The sequence below is a fragment of the Artemia sp. Qi Xiang Cuo genome, chromosome 13 (assembly GCF_049724085.1).
Source record: "Artemia sp. Qi Xiang Cuo chromosome 13, ASM4972408v1, whole genome shotgun sequence".
In the NCBI taxonomy this organism is placed as follows: domain Eukaryota; kingdom Metazoa; phylum Arthropoda; class Branchiopoda; order Anostraca; family Artemiidae; genus Artemia; species Artemia sp. Qi Xiang Cuo.
Window position 1 is genome coordinate 49,405,249 of NC_142806.1, and position 16,586 is coordinate 49,421,834.

General features: G+C 35.5%; 1 protein-coding gene across 1 annotated transcript in view; it reads left to right on the forward strand.

Moving 5' to 3' along the window:
• The first annotated feature begins 8,141 nt into the window (after window positions 1–8,141).
• LOC148945369 (cGMP-inhibited 3',5'-cyclic phosphodiesterase 3A-like) overlaps window positions 8,142–16,586 on the forward strand; it is a 287,673-nt gene continuing 279,228 nt past the window's right edge. The window contains exon 1 of the mRNA XM_089098771.1: window positions 8,142–8,235. The gene's annotated coding sequence lies outside the window, so the exon portion shown is untranslated. The remainder of the gene's footprint in view (window positions 8,236–16,586) is intronic.

The window sequence follows — 16,586 nt, forward strand, 5'->3', positions numbered from 1 at the left end:
TGGAGCTTCATTTAAAATGTGTTAACTACAATTACTCTACACATCATGAAGTAGGCGTAAGAATTTCTTTAACATATTAATTTTAAAAAAAATTTCCACAAAATAAGTTTTTCAAAGAAAAGTAAAGAACTCCATTAAACAAAAAATTAGCAAAAATAAAATCAAATAATCTACCAAGCGTGAAACTACCACAAATCAGCATCGATAAATAAATGAAACCCAAAACGAACAGAAATTACAATAAATAACTGAGTCAAACTCAAAACGAGGAGAAATTAACATAAGTTGGGCGCAAAACGCCTATGCCTTCCCAAGGCTAGAACAAAATTTGCACTTTGCTGAAAAAAATACAAATGAATGTGCATTGTCACTTAATATACATTTACTGATATTTAGTAATCAAAATCTTAATATTATTTGATTTATTAGTACTGATATTTAGTAATCAAAATGTAAAAATTATTTGATTTATTAAAGTTATAAAAGGAAAAAGATTTATATTTTTTTCAGTAAAGTACAAATTTTGTTCTAGCCTTGGGAAGGCATAGGCGTTTTCCAATGAGCCTTTTATAACTTCCAATGAGCCCTTTTAAAGTTTCTACGACAACGCTTTCAATAAAACCTTATATGCCCCCAGGGCATAACTAACAACCCTTTCCCTGACGGATATGTGGGGGGGGAGGGGTTGTCATTCTTAAAGACATGAGGTCTAAGACATTCCAATTCCTTTAATAGAAAGGTTGTAAAAAGACTTAGAGTGGATGTGGTTGGGGTAATCTCGGGCGTGAAAGGAGTGTTAGTTGCCCTCCAATCACTTTCAACTATCAAAAAGGGTACTAGCCCTTTGAATTTCACATCGAATGAACCCTTTTTGAAATTTGCATAACAATCATTTCAATAAAAACCTTATATGCCCCCAGGGCATAACTTATAATCCTTACCCTGTGGGTTGTGGGGGAGTGTCCTCCTCAAAAACATATTTCCTATATGGAAATCAACTACGCTGAACAAAATGGCTATCTCAAAATTTTTATTGGATGTGTTTGGGGGAATGTGGGCTAGTTGCCCTCGAATCACTTTCGACTAATAAATAGTGAACTAGCCCTTTGAATTTCCATGTGAATGAGCTTTATTGAAGTTTCTACGACAACGCCCTCTTTAAAAACCTTATATACCCCCAGGGCATAACTTAAAACCCTTTCCCTGAGGGATGTGGGGAAGTGTCCTCCTCAAAAACATATTTTCAATCTGGAAATCAAATACGCTGAACAAAATGGCTATCTAAAAATTTTGATTGGATCTATTTGGGGGAATGATGGGCGTGGGCGGGGGGCTAGATGCCCTCCAATCACTTTCGACTATAAAAAAAGGTACTAGCCCTTTGAATTTCCAATCGAATTAGCCTTTTTTGAAGTTTCTACGACAACGCTTTCTATAAAAACTTTATATGCCCCCAGGGCATAACTTAAAACCCTTGCCCTGAGGGTTGTGGGGGAGTGTCCTCCTCAAAAACATATTTTCTATCTGGAAATCAACTACGCTGAACAAAATGGCTATCTCAAAATTTTGATTGGATGTGTTTTTGGGAATGATGGACGTGGGAGGGGGGGCTAAATGCCCTCCAATCACTTTTGACTATTAAAAAGGGCACTAGCCACTCCAATTTCCAATCGAATTAGCCCTTTTCGAAGTTTCTACGACAACTCCTTCGATACGAAGTGCCCGGGAACAAAGAACCAAAAAACAACACATTGTGCCCACATCGTTCTTTACTTAGTCAGCGCTAGCGCGCTGCCTATGATTATCTTCTCTACAGCCCCAATTCTAGACTTACAGAAAATCTAGAGAGGGGAATAATTTTGTTTCAACTAAACTACCAAATAAAAGAGTATTTTTGAAATCAAGGGATGGAGAGAAATCCAGAAGGAAAATACACCCCCCCCCTCTGATTGGCACCACTAGAACTGGTTACAATAGCAAAAAAAGCGTAATACCATTCAATACTTGGAAATTTAGTTTCATATATCTCTATAGGTAAGAATTCCCTCGGCACTGTACTATGGCTTAGTCTTGACCTGGTATGAAACTTGACCTGGTAATCCTTGACTCTGTAAAGGATTAAAGTTAAAAGTGACTTTTCATTCTTTTGATAAGCATTATAGCATTGTATAATATAATTAATTAACGAAATATAACTACAATTAACGAAAATATAATTAACTCAGTGATTACGGAAGTGTCACAGTACTCCATAAAGTATTAAAGTTACAAGTGACTTTTCATTATTTGGATAAGCATTATAGCACTGCCGGATGATCCTGGATTTTAAACTACTGAATTTCATGAAAGTGAGCCCCAAGATAAACAAAAAATCGCAAAGAAAGGAAGAAAACGAGGACAATTAACAGCCAGTGAAAAAAATTGAAAAATTATGCAAATATTTCGGTCAAGGCCTCCGCTTGACCGTCCTCAGTGCAGAATAAAACTGATAAAAATATAAAAACCAAACCTTAAAATAAAAACACCAAACTAAAATTGGATGACCCTTTTTTAGTAACGGTGAAAGGGTAACTGAATAAAAAACACAAGTCTAAATGGCATTTCAGAATTTCACTTTGCGTAAAGCACTTTTAAAGGCTGATCGCTTTCCAGTTTGATTGTTATCGGAGACTCTATTCGATTGCACAATATAACTTTGTGGATGTATGTAAAAACGATCAGAATTAATAATTTTGTCATAAATGGGACTTAGAAAAAATTCTCCAGTGTCTCTATTGAGAGCTACTTTTTGGTGAATGTGCTTTTTTAAAGTAGCTCTCAATAGAGACACTGGAGAAATTTTTCTAAGTCCCATTTATGACAAAATTATTAATTCTGATCGTTTTTACATACATCCACAAAGTTATATTGTGCAATCGAATAGAGTCTCCGATAACAGTCAAACTGGAAAGCGATCAGCCTTTAAGAGTGCTTTACGCAAAATGAAATTCTGAATTGCCATTTAGACTTGTGTTTTTTATTCAGTTACCCTTTCACCGTTACTAGGAAAGGGTCATCCAATTTTAGTTTGGTGTTTTTATTTTAAGGTTTGGTCTTTATATTTTTATCAGCTTTATTCTGCACTGAGGACGGTCAAGCGGAGGTCTTGACCGAAATATTTGCATAATTTTTCAATTTTTTTAACTGGCTGTTAATTGTCTTCGTTTTCTTCCTTTCTTCGCAATTTTATGTTTATCATGATTAGCCAGTGTGGTCTCAAAAATTATTTAAATTATTTTTTGAGCCCCAAGTTATATCTGGTTCTATTATCATACAGGGGCCCTTGCGAGTAAGTCTCTCTCCATGTTCTTTTTTAATTCTGGTTCTATTGTTATAATTCTGGTTCTCCATGTTTTTTTAATTCTGGTTCTATTACCATACAGGGGCCTTTGCGAGTAAGTCTCTCTCCTTGTTTTTTTTTTAACTTTTAATTGCATAGCGGCAATATAGTTGATAATTATGGCACTCACAAAACAGCATTTTGATGACCGTATGGATGAAGTTCTCCAAAAGATTGCGAAGCTCCAGCAAGAGAATAAGCTTCTAAGGTCGGAAAACAGGCTGCTTAGATCTGAGCTGGTAAGAGTGAAGGCGACTGCTCTTCACTCCAAACTTTACTCGAGAAGAAAGAATATTATTATCCACGCCCTAGAATCTTCAGTAGACGAAGATCTCCGTCAGGAAGTAGTTGGTTTCTTTGAGTCGAAACTTGGAATAGCTACCGCAACCCAGATACGCCTAAACGTGGTATACAGGATTTCAAAGAAACCGTCAAATACTGAGTCTGAGTCGTCTAGTTCTAGCGGTCTGACACTGAGAAACAGCGGATAACGTAAAAAGTCTGCCGATCCGATTTTCGCTAGCCATGAAAATTTCGACCGGTCAGAAATAATGAAAGAGTGTGGTAGACTTAAGAAAATCCGTTTGAGTGTATCTGTTTACTTACCATCTGATCTCGGGAAACGACGCAAAGAACTTCTATCGCTTGGTTATAAGCTGCGAAATTCAAAAGTGGCAAGTGAGAAAGTAGCGGAAAAGTTTCCAAAAAGGAAACTAAGAAATCAAAAACTGCCCAGTGGACAAAGTTTCCAGATGACTGCTACGATCCGCTCAAGCTTCCTCGCGTTGGCTCGGACTCAGATAATGCAAATAATTCTGACTCAGATACATAGAGATCTTTTGTTTATTTATAGTTTGTGTGTTATCATGGGAAGTTATAGTACTGGTGTTAAGTATTATTTAGATGAGGATGTAAGTAAATTTTAGATATTGGTAAATTAAATGAAAAAATATAAATTATTAAGTATTATAACTTCACCTCGAGAGAGTGTTTATGTGTAATTTGCCGCTTGCATGATCTTGAAGTGTTTTTGTTGTTTTTTTTTTTTTTTTTTTTTTTTTCAGTTGAAAAGCTTTTCCTTTTCGTGTGTTCTTGCTTTGTTATTTTTTTTCAGTGCTATAAGAAAGTTTGGATTTGCGCTAACTTCAAAATGGTCTACGGCTCTTCTCAAAAGGTGAAGCCATTGCCTCCCCTCAGTATGTTGATAAGTAATGAATTTCTGTTATAACCCCCCCCCCCCCGGGATGCTTTCTCATCAACTACCCAAAGTAATTTTAGAAAAATTTGAAAAAATTGTGGATTTTGAAATTAATAATAAATCAGATTCTCTGTTATTTGATAAGAGTAAATTTCTTAGAAGCCGATATCAAGAAGTATGTAATTTAAGTAGGGGATGCTCTTAGTCTCAGATTACTGTTCTACAACTGAACTGTCGAGGAGTATCCTCTTTGTTTTCTGATCTAATGATTTTCTGCCAACAGTTACAGCCAGATGTAATCGGACTTTGCGAAAATATTCTAACAGGACAAACAGATATCTTTTAGGAGTTACCTGGATACACTTCCCATTTTTTGCACAGATCGACTCTAAGTACAGGAGGCTTAGCTATTTACACACGGCATGACTACTCAGCGTGAATTAGTAAAGAATAAACCTGGAAAGCCGAAGGCGTTTAAGAATTTTTACTTGAAATATCCTTACCTTCACAGAAGAAAATAACAGTTGGAGAGGTGTACCGTCCACCGGCAGGATCCGTCTCTGCATTTCTGGGAAATTTAAGCCAAATAACTGGTATTCTGGAGAAACAAGGGTACGAAGCTATCTGAATGGGAGACTTTTGTATTAATCTAACTCTTCCTCTGTCCTCCGGTTCGGCAGAAATACTTAGTACAATGTCGGCCTCGAATACGTATGTACCTCTCGACGTAGAGTAACTGCCACTTCACACTCATTGATTGACAATGTTTCGACGCTGCACCCAATATCGGCCCCATTCTGCTATCTAACACTTCTGATCACTTACCTCTGCTTACGATTTTCAACATACAGCATCAACATCCTAAGCCTTATGGTTTGATTAAGCAGGGTTTACAACTTAGAATTTGAATGATAAGAACTTGGAGACCCTTAAACAAAACCTAAAGAGCACTTCTTGGGAAAGTGTTATGAGCACAGATGATGTTAATAGAGGATTGGATGTATTCCATAATATTTTTGTGAGTACATAAACAAACTGTTTCTGCGAAAAGCGTACAAAAATCACTGGACGGAAAAATCAACCTATCAGCCCATGGATTAGTCACGGACTGCTCCAGTCTATTAATAAGAAAAATAAACTATGGACTGATCACATAAATGACCCATGCATAGCAACGCTTGAGAAATATGAGAACTACAATAATTGTTTTCGATCAGTTCTACGAAAAGTCAAGAGAGGTGGTTTTAATGAGAAAATTGATGAAAGTGGATAGAACCTTCGAAAAATATGGAAGGTTGTATACTCCATACTGCGCTCCTGCAGCCCTCGCCCTGAGCTTCAATCGCAATTATCTGTTAATGGGGAAACTGTAACGGGACCAGAAAACGTTGCAAATGCATTGGGGACATTTTTTGCAGAGGTTGGCAAAAAAAAAACCCAGCAGATTCTGTTGGAAACCCCAGCAATAGTTTTAATGATTATCTTGGTCCGGCATGCTTCAAGTCAATGGCACTTGTACCTGTCTCTCCATCTGAACTCCTGTTAATCATACAAAATCTGCTAGGCAATTCGTCTTCTGGGTTCGACAGAGTGCACACAAAAGTTTTAAAAGCAGTTGCACCGTCTATCATTGAACCCTTTACTTACTTAATAAATTTGTCGTCGCAAAAGGGTACTTTCCCAGAATTACTAAGGAAAGCAAGAATAATTCCGATGCACAAAGGAGGTTTTCGACTTCACCCGACTAATTACAGACCTATTGCTATTCTTTCAGTATTTTCAAAAGTTTTTTGAAAAACCTATGCCGCGGCAGCTACTCCTGTTTCTGGATAAGAAAGGGCTTCTTAATAATTACCAGTTTGGGTTCAGACCAGGGCACTCCCCCAAAGATGCACTAACAGCTTTAAGTTTATGGATAAACAAAGCTCTGGACTCTATCCTACTAGCTGCAGTGGTTCTGCTTTATGTCAGAAACGTATTTGATAGTATGTACCCCTCAATTCTCATCGAGAAACTGGAACACGTACGATTTATATAGGACAAGATCCAAGGAACGATGTACGTCGAGTGCTGATCCTCACATCCTCAGCAATTTCATCCATGGCCTCCACTTCACACCTCCTTAGTTCATATTTCAATGCTTCTCCACTTTCTATACATTCTTTTTGTTTTCATATGATCGATCATTCAGATAATCCTTCTACAAGCTCCTTCTCCTCTCTATTAAGCATAAAGCCTTTTCACTAGCATTCCTAGCTGTAGTTTATGACTAAACACCGTATGGCTTATAACCAGATTGTTATACCTACAAAATTGCAAAAGTCTGTAGTCATTACTGTTTTCCTTTCCTATAGCTAATTTACCTAGGTTAGGATACCATCTATCCATGTTTCTACCAAACTGGGTGTTAAAATCTCCTAATAAAGTACCATACTTCTACCTGGGACCTTGTCTATTTGCTCCTATAACTGTAAGTAAAATTCATGTGATCAGTACTATCTCCATCAGTCGGCTCTACAGGGGCATATACTACTATGACTGATACCCTAAACTTTTTAGACATAAAATGAGCAATTAGTATTCTCTTATTAATACCTTCCCAGCCTCGACTAGTCTTGGCAGCTTCCTTGTTCATCATAAGCCCTATTCATTGTCTATGTACCACATCCTTCCTTCCTGAGTAAAAAATTCTATATCACCTAATTTCATACTTCTTGTCTATGGGATATGAGTTTCTAAAACCCCTAATAAGTCCACTTCAAAGCGTCAGTCAAAATGTCGATACGACAGTCACTTTTTAACGTCGTAACATTCCAAGTTCCAATTTTCATGTTCTTTAAATCTTTGAAATTATTTTGGCCTCAGGAAAAAGCAATAATCCCAGATATCAGTGCAGGGCGAAAATTAACATATCTTCTCAAGCTTAGACCTAAGCACTTAAGCCAGCTTAGAACCAGACAGCAAGAAGTCCCTGGGACCTCCAGTATGAACGGAGGTTTTGTGCAATCCTGGGCTACAATGTCTTTAATAAGCCCTTTGGTCGGACATATCACTGAACCATAATCAATTCCGAGGTACCGCAGGCTATCCAACTCATTAATCACTAAACTTTTAATATCGAGCGAAACAGTGCAATTATACTTGGCCAGCCTGTTAAAAATACAAAACTCTGTTTAAAAAAGTGGTGATTTTTTTTTTCACTTTACAAATTCTAAACTGTTATTATTGAAAACAATATTTATTTTGGACAGTTTAATTGCTATAGGGCCAAATCTAGGATTTGTTTTTGAAGGAGGGGGTATGATATGTCGGAGGTGGGGATTGTTTGCGGAAAAAAAAATACAAAATGCATTAGAATTTATTTATATGTATTTTTTTAGCCTTTTTACTTGTACAATTGAACCTTTGGTCAAGCTTTTACTTTTTTCCCCTGCTCAAGGCATAGCTTCGCTCTTTACTTTGATAAAAAAACTTGTTTTTTATTTTTATATTTAATTTCGCGTAAAAGATTATCGCTTAGAATGATGCCGCCACATAATTTATTGGCAAAAGTTTTAAAACAAGTTAACATGTCACTGTCATTCAGGAACTTGTCAGGGATTAACGCGAACTATCTAGGCTACCACTAGTGGCTGCAGAACTGTAATGGAGTCTTAAGGTATGTTAAAATTTGGAAAATGTATGTTAGTAGATATTATGGTGTTGGCTGTTAGAGGATTCTAATAGCATTGATACACTATATCTGGCCTCTTTAGAAAGGGAGGTTGGGCTGGGACACAACTTTGGTGGCTTATCTTCCATTGAATATACTGACTATTAGGCTTGTCCTTACAAAAAGCATTGAGGTGACAATCAAATAGTCTATTTTTTCCATCTAACTTCTGCTCAATAAGTAACCTTAATATGCAAAATAATACCATTTGAAGAAACATCAACAAAACTAGTAAAATTTTGTATAGGCTATAACCTAGGGCAATACCTGATCCCCTTAGGGGGGGGGGCTAGGATATAATTATTGTCATAACAATCATTAATTTTGCAACATTGTTGAATAGGGAATACTCTAGGCTATCTATTATGGTTATTACCTTAATTTCAGGATACCACGAGATGGCTAATTTGACAGTATATATATGTACAAATCTTTAAATTGGCCAACCAGTATTTTAAGCCTAGGAGTTCAGCTGGACATAAGGAACCTTATTAAGAAAACAATTCTTACTCCATAATATGCAGAATGATCCTAGTTAACACATTTTGCAGGGGGAGAGCCTTTATCTTTTCTTCTTTCCTTGTTTTTCCAGTTCTTCTTATAGATTTATGAATTTCTTAGGGACTAAATATTCACAGAATATATACCCCACCCCCCTAATACCCAAATATATCCCTAGAATTGCATCCTTAATCTAAATATAACATCCATTTGCATCACAAATGAACTGCTCCCATATTAGCCATGTGGTAGATGTCTCTTAATTTCCACTTCAGAGCAAATTAAGATCCATCTTGATCTGTTAGTTGCTCTATACGTGATGATGTTAATGATTAAACATCCAATACATCCCACTAGTATTTCCAGGGAATACCTACCATTCCATTCAACACCTAATAACTTCCAGTGGTGGACAGGAACATCCCAAGGCTCATTTCATTGGCGGGGGGGATCTTTGTAAATTTTACCAAATTGCTATCTGATTTATGCCAAATTTTCTGCAGAAATCAAGAATTTTGCTCAATTTGGCAAAATTTTTGTCTTTAGCAAAATTTTTTGCCAAATACCAAAAGGTTAGAGTGGGGCAGCATGCCCCCCCTCTCAGGACACCCCTGAAGGCAGATCCAGGTTTTTTTTAGGGGAAGGGGCACAAAATAGGTTGATCCAATAAACTTGCATTAGGAGCAAGTTTAATTAGTGTAAACTTGTCGTAATTAAGTAAATTAAACTACTTTAGACTATGTTAGGGGGCCCCCCAGATCTGCCACTGATAACTTCTTGAAAAATTCATCATTAGGTGCTGAAACTGTTGTATTTGAAAGACTATTCTGGTGGTTTACTACACAGCAGGACAAAAAATGTTGTTTGTGTTGTTTTGACAGATGGCTCAGAAGTGATTAGTTCAGAAGAGGCCATACACAATTCTGGGTAAACTTCTTAATGATTTGGTTAATTTGCTTTCTAAAGAAGCTCAAAAATGGAAACCAAGAAAGTGACATTCTTGTTTTGTTGGTCATGAAACTAAGATATCAAATAAAATTCTTTTCAGTGCTTTTTATAAATAAAGGAAATACTGGTTTGAAGCTGTGCTCCAGGCACATCCCTCCTTGAGCAAAGGCCTAGAATGCTATGCTATAGAGGATTTTTCTTTTCATCAGCTTTTTTTGGCATTATGAAACAACAGTTAATGAGAAATAAGCACAAGACATAATACAACCCCCCAAATCAGCTATCTTTAGTATATAGGATAGTGCTATATTTGGCTTCAATTGGAAGGGGAGCAATTTCAGTGCTAGAAAATCATGTGTAATTTTGTATGATATCATAGATATCACAAACTATTCCCAGTTTTCTCTAGTTATTATATTTATGCTTTAATTGTGTTGTTATATAATCCAGTAACAACCAAAGATGCTCCAATGCCTATGCCCTCTAGAACACCTAAATTATGCAATGACATAATTATCGTTTTGTTCTCTAGTTTCAAGTCATAGGATAAAAAATCAGCAATTTCTGTTGAACTAAGAAATTCTGGTAAGAATTCAATTCCTCCTTCCTATTTATCCTTTAGAGATGATAAATAAGACATTCCTTAGTCAATTGTAATTTCTGAAACATCAAAATTATGCAATTGCATAATTCTTGTGTTATTCTTTAGTTTTAATTCACATTTTTTATTTGTAATTCAGTGTTTTTCCATTTTCTTTTTCTATGCATTTTTCTTTAGCTGTTCAAAGTCATTTGTTATCTTGTGAAATTTTACACTTTTACACTTTGTCATAGGTACTAAAAACCAATTCCTCCTTTGTTTGTATTTCACAGACTCACACATGCTAAAGTAACACATTCCATGAAAATTTACTTTGTCTTCTAACTGCAGATTTTGTTTTACAGTATTTTCATTTGCAATTCAATGTGATTTTTTCTCTTTTTTGTTCCATGCCTTTTTCTTTAGCTGTTTGAACTCATTTGCCATCTTTTGTAACTTTGCATGCATTATAGATACTAAAAACAAACAGAAATACAGAAAGTACAGTAGCTGTGTAGCAGCTGCAAACCATAAAAAAATACAGTTACCCCACAAAACTCAAACAATATATGGAATCCTACCAAAGATAATCCAACCAAAAGACCAAAACAATACCCTGACCACATGTGAATTGCCAGACACATGTGGGTATAAAAGGTTGGAGGTGACTGGGTATAAAAGGTTGGAGGTGTTCCAGTGCTGTGAAATGGTTTGGGGTCTCTGCTCTGTCATAAGTTCACTACTCTATCCTTATCCCCAAAAGAGAAGTCCTGCTTGTATGGCCTCACAGTATTGTATGGGTGGACCTTTCTCAAGTTTGCCTAAGAACAGCTGAGACTGCAAACAGCACTGCACAGTCACCTTGAGGAGTGATGCCCTTTTAGAAAACTGTAGCCTAGCAAATTGCACAGTAGTTGCACTGGATTCTGATTAATGGATAATATGTTTAGGTTTCATCTATTTTGGTGTTTTATCTATTATGGGCTGCCTCTCCATAGTAGCATAATATTTGTTGGCATGAAAATATGTATTAAGTTAGAGGTAATAGACTTAAGATTCCTTGTGCAGGATGAGGATAAGTTATGGCTAAGATTGCATAAAGCCTCCATTCATGCTGGAGGTCCCAGGAACTTCTTACTGTCTGGTTCTAAGCTGGCTTAAGTGCTTTGTGTAGACTTGAAAAAGATGTGCTAGTCCCCATCCTGCACTGGTTCTGGGACCATTGCTTTTCCTGCGGCCATAACAATTTCAATGATTTAAAGAATACGAAAATTGCAACTTGGAATGTTACAGTATTAAAAAACAACTATTATATTGACATACTGACTACCAATTTACATGCTTTGAACTTGACTTATAAGGAGTTTCAGAAACTCATCTCCCAGGAGTATGAAACATGAAACTAGGTGATACAGAATCTATTTATTAAGGCAGTGAGGATGGGGTGCATTGGCAGGGAGTAAGGCTAAGGTTGAATAAGGAAGCTGCTAAGTCTTATTTAGGTTGGAAAGGTATTAACAATAGAATGGTCTTTGCAAATTAAAAAATTGTTGTATAGAACCTTAACATGAGGTTCTATATTGAATAAAAACAAACCAACTAAAGTGAAACAGATTGGGACAAGATTCAGCCTATTTCTGATGGTATGCAAAAAAAAAAAAAAAAAAAAATAATGAGCCCAGAGCAGTGGCATTTATTATGAAAGTTTACACTTCCTAAGCCTGAGCTATGGAACACAGTAGCAGAACTAAACAAGCTTTAATATCCACCACAGTGGCTGTAAACCTTTGAGATTCAACAGCCATAGCTGACAGGGGTCAATTTGCAGTAATTTAAGGATTTGGGCAAAGTAGTTGTTTAAAAGGGAGAGAGGACAGTCGCCCTCCCCCCGTTTAATATGGCTCTTTACTTTTCTTTGAAAATTTATTTTTGGATAGTTTTTTAAAAATTAATTTCCATTTGTTTTAGGTTACTAAAGTTTTATTATTTGTTCAAATGATGAATATTTCTCCAGTTTCACATGTCTTCAGGTTAAGAATTAAAATATCTGATTCTAACTCATTAGTTCCAATTAGTGTCTTTTCATTTCTTTCAACACGCCCCCCAACATTCCCTGAAAGTTTCAACTGAATGACATTAGCTGTTCCTTAGATATTGCAAATATGCCCTTGTCACAACTGGAATGCACTTTTTGTCTGCTTAGACACCCCCTCAATATTCTCTGAAAGTTTCAACTATACACCATAAACTGTTCCTGAGACATTACTCACATAATTTTAACAACAGTGATGGACATAGTATATTTTTTACAAGTGTCAAAACTGACAATGCCATTCTGTCAAAATCACATTTCCGCAATACCTTAAGAATACTTCAGGGTATTAAGCTTAAACTTTCAGAGAATGTTGAGGGGGATGTCTAAGTATATAGAAAGTGCATTCCAGTTGTCAAAAGGGTGTATTTGCAATATCTAAGGAACAGCTAATGCCATCCAGTTGAAACTTTCAGAGAATGTTGGGGGGGGGGGGTGAGGCATGTTGAAAGAAATGAAAAGATAGTAATTGGAACTAACAAGGTAGAATAAGATATTTTAATTCTTAAGCTAAAGACATGTAAAACTGGAGAAATATTCATCATTTTAACAATAATAATTATTTTTTGAATGCTCTAAAATGAAGTTCTTCAGCATCAAATCTACTCTCCTTTGTAGATTCAAACCAGAGCTTGGAAAAAGAGTAAGTTATTCAGCCAAGTTAGACATGGAAAAACTTTAGAAAAAACTAGTGGTTGCTTTAGAACAGTGGTTCTTAAACTAATTTTGACACTGTACCCCTTTTGAACAACAAAACATTTTATATATCCCTTCTCAATTACCGGTACTAGGTAAACTATAGCTAAAATATAGAGAAAATCGCCAGTCCTGGAGTTAAAGGGTTGTTTAATTTTTAATTGGCCAGCTGCATACCACCTAAAATTTTTGCATTCCCCCAAGGGGTATGCATACCACAGTTTGAGAACCACTGCAGTAGAAGATGCTTATTTAGATGGATGCAAATCATCCAACAATAAATATTGATAAATTGTATTTCCAATTTTTTGAAGGACTGGAACTCTTTATCTGGAAGTAACTGGAATTTCATCTTCCACAGGGGTGGTAAGCAACCAAAAATGGGTTTTGCAAGGTATCTAGGCACATTCCTGGACGAAAACCTGTCCCTTTCTCACCACATCCAGACTTTGGAGTTTAAACGCTTGCAATCTTGATATCATCAAGAAACTGATCCATGTAATTCCTTAAAAAACTCTTCATCTAATTTACAATAGAATTCTGAAATCTAACCTGCAGCATTATGCTATAATTTGGCGGTCAACTTCCAAATCACACCTGGAAAGACTTAATTCAACCTACAGACATGCACTGAAAGCTATTGGGAATGTAGATGTCAATCTCTCCCTTTGTTTGCTTTACCATCAATTGTGCTCCGTTTATGTTTTAAGTTCTCCGGGTTACTTCCATCTCCTTTTTAGAATCTGTTTTGGTTGATATCCGAGTTACGCGATCAAGGTTGGACGAACTCTAACAGTGTGATCTGACTTTCCCCCAAATGTAGTATATTAAAGTGTGGAACATGCCCCCAAAACAGTTGAAATGAAGGAGCTCTCTTGTACTTTCAAAAATACAAATTTGAAGAATTATTTAATCAAATACCAAAAGGTTAAATTTAGTCTAAAATAGATTAATTCTTCATAAACTTATTTCTTTTTTTACTTTAAACATCAATTTTTGTTTAGGTGAGGTGGTTTTATGTCTGGGAAGGAAGGGAGGTGACCTAGAGTTAAGGTCAATTGTTTTCATTGATTGAGGAGGCGTGAGGTCGCGTCGATAAATAAAGTGGGAGTTATACTGCATGTTAGTAAATAATCTTTCTCAACGCTCCTTTTGGCACAGAGTAGTGTATTTAAAGTTTGTTTACATCCCTTTTTTTTATTAAGTAAACCTGATTGAACCTTGAAACACCCTGAACAGTTTTGAAGTTACTTTTTTTTAAATTTACATATGCTATATCATTTTTTATTTTAAGATACAATTAAAAAAATGCTCCTTCTTCTAATATTATCATGACAAGCTTATAAAAAATATGTAGTTATGAGTATTAGCTTCAATGAGCTCTTAAAAAGCTCCCCACAATGTCCCAGTGCCCCTAGCAGCAGAGAAATAAAGTGGACACATCAGTGATATTACATGCTAAAATACTGTTTTCTTGGATTTCGAAAATGGGGGCTGAAAACTGGGCAATAATTTTCGACCATTGAAAAGTCCAATGGTTTGCCTTTCATTTTGATCCTGCAGTATTTTCGAGTGGTTTCAAGCTATTTTGAAGAAATTTCTATACATTAGTTTTTGTAATAAATTTTACTCTTAAGATAAACCGAAATAATAGTTACCATTCCTGAATCAACATTGAATGATAAATATTTCTCACTAGACTGGTTTTTAAACGTGGTTTAAAATTTCCGGTTACTATGGTCTTTGGTTCGTTCTTTACTAGGCTGCTCCTATGCGGGCAACCATGTGAAAGTTACTAGTAAATTATTCCCTTCTCGATTAAAGTACTAAATAAAATAGAAAGAATAATGACTAAGCATTGACGCGTTAAAATAAGAAAGAGAAATAGAAAGATAGGTTTTTATCCCTAGAATTGAAGAATTTTTTTTTAAATGGTTTATAATTTTAAAGAATGTGCCGCAGAAGTGCTTTAGAAATTAGGGGAAAAGCTTTGTATTTTAAACTAGGAAACCCCAGAAGTGATCAAGATCATTTTTCATTTATTCAATATCCTATTCTCAATTCAACTGAAAACTTGTTTTGAAGTTTAGGAATAGATTTTGAAGAGGCTGCTGGAATATCATAATATTGCTCCCTCTCAATTTTCAGTTTCACAGGAGAATGATTTTTGACACAAGTAAAATTATGTTAAAGGCAATTATGCAAATATTGTAGTTGCAAGAGTTGACTGGATCAAAAGAGAATGAATAATTGTTTTGAAAGACTTGTAGCAATAGCCTATTTGTGTAATTGGCAAAGTTAAGGAAAAATGAGATTAAAGCACTGGCTTTTTTATGTCCGTTTCTTTCCGACTGAAAGTTTGCTGGACATCCCTCCTAGGACGATTTTGAGCAAACTCCTTAAGTTTGACTCAATTCAATTGCAAGGATTTAAAAATGCAATTCTTTGATGCCTCTTCTTAATGAAATGGGATCCTTTTAGGATCAGGGCAAAGAAAACCTTTCATTCGGCCTGCATTAAGGAAACGAATCTTTTCCTAGGAGTGATAGTTTAAGTAATTAGCTGAACCAAGAAAAGTAGACATGTCTGATCTCAGGTTGTTATAATGAGGCTTGTCGTTATTTTCAGTTTCAATTATTTTGCTTTTGGATCAAAATTTGGATTCTCTAAAAGCCATCTTTGGTTGGCCTCTGAGTCCCCAGTTGATTGTAGAAAAAACCCAACAGATATCACATGATTCTCCCAGGAAACTAATACAAGTATATATGCTACACACATACATAGTATGTGTGTACACACTACATAGTAATATATTTGTTTCCGATACATTTATTCGTTCATTTCAATATCTGTTTGTTTTAAGTTTGACTTTATTTCTGCTAATTTTAGGTGCCAATATTGCTCTTTTATTTTTCTTTAGAAAACTTATTTTGTGAATTTTTTTCTTAAATTAGTCTCTGTTCCCCTTTAATTCACATACTTGAAAAAATATAAACTTTAGTTTGCTAATTTTTGCTGCTGTGCATTAAAAATCGGTTTAGTGAAATATTTTCCCAATATTTGTTGAATGGTAAAATTAGCAAAAACTTTTTGTTTTTGAATCTAAAGTACAAGGAGCATCACTTCATTTCAGGGAATCAAGAAAATCACTCAAATATGACATCAAACCTTAGAAAGGCAACTGTTCAAAAAGTTACATTTGTTAAATTATCTTGCCAAAAGATACATTTATTATATCGTCTTGCAGATGAAGATGCAGTTTTTTCAAGATTGCATTTGGTTTTAAAATTAACTTGTGTTTCTTATAAGAAGCGCGTAGATATAAAAGTTTGCTTTTAATGTAGCCCCTATACATTTCTCTCTGATGTTTCAGTGTCCCACTAGCAACAAAGAAAAAAAGGAGATACACTTCAGATGCAAAAAAAGTGATTTCCCTTGTTGCTCAAGATCTGGGACTGTAATTTGCCTTCATGGGTTTTC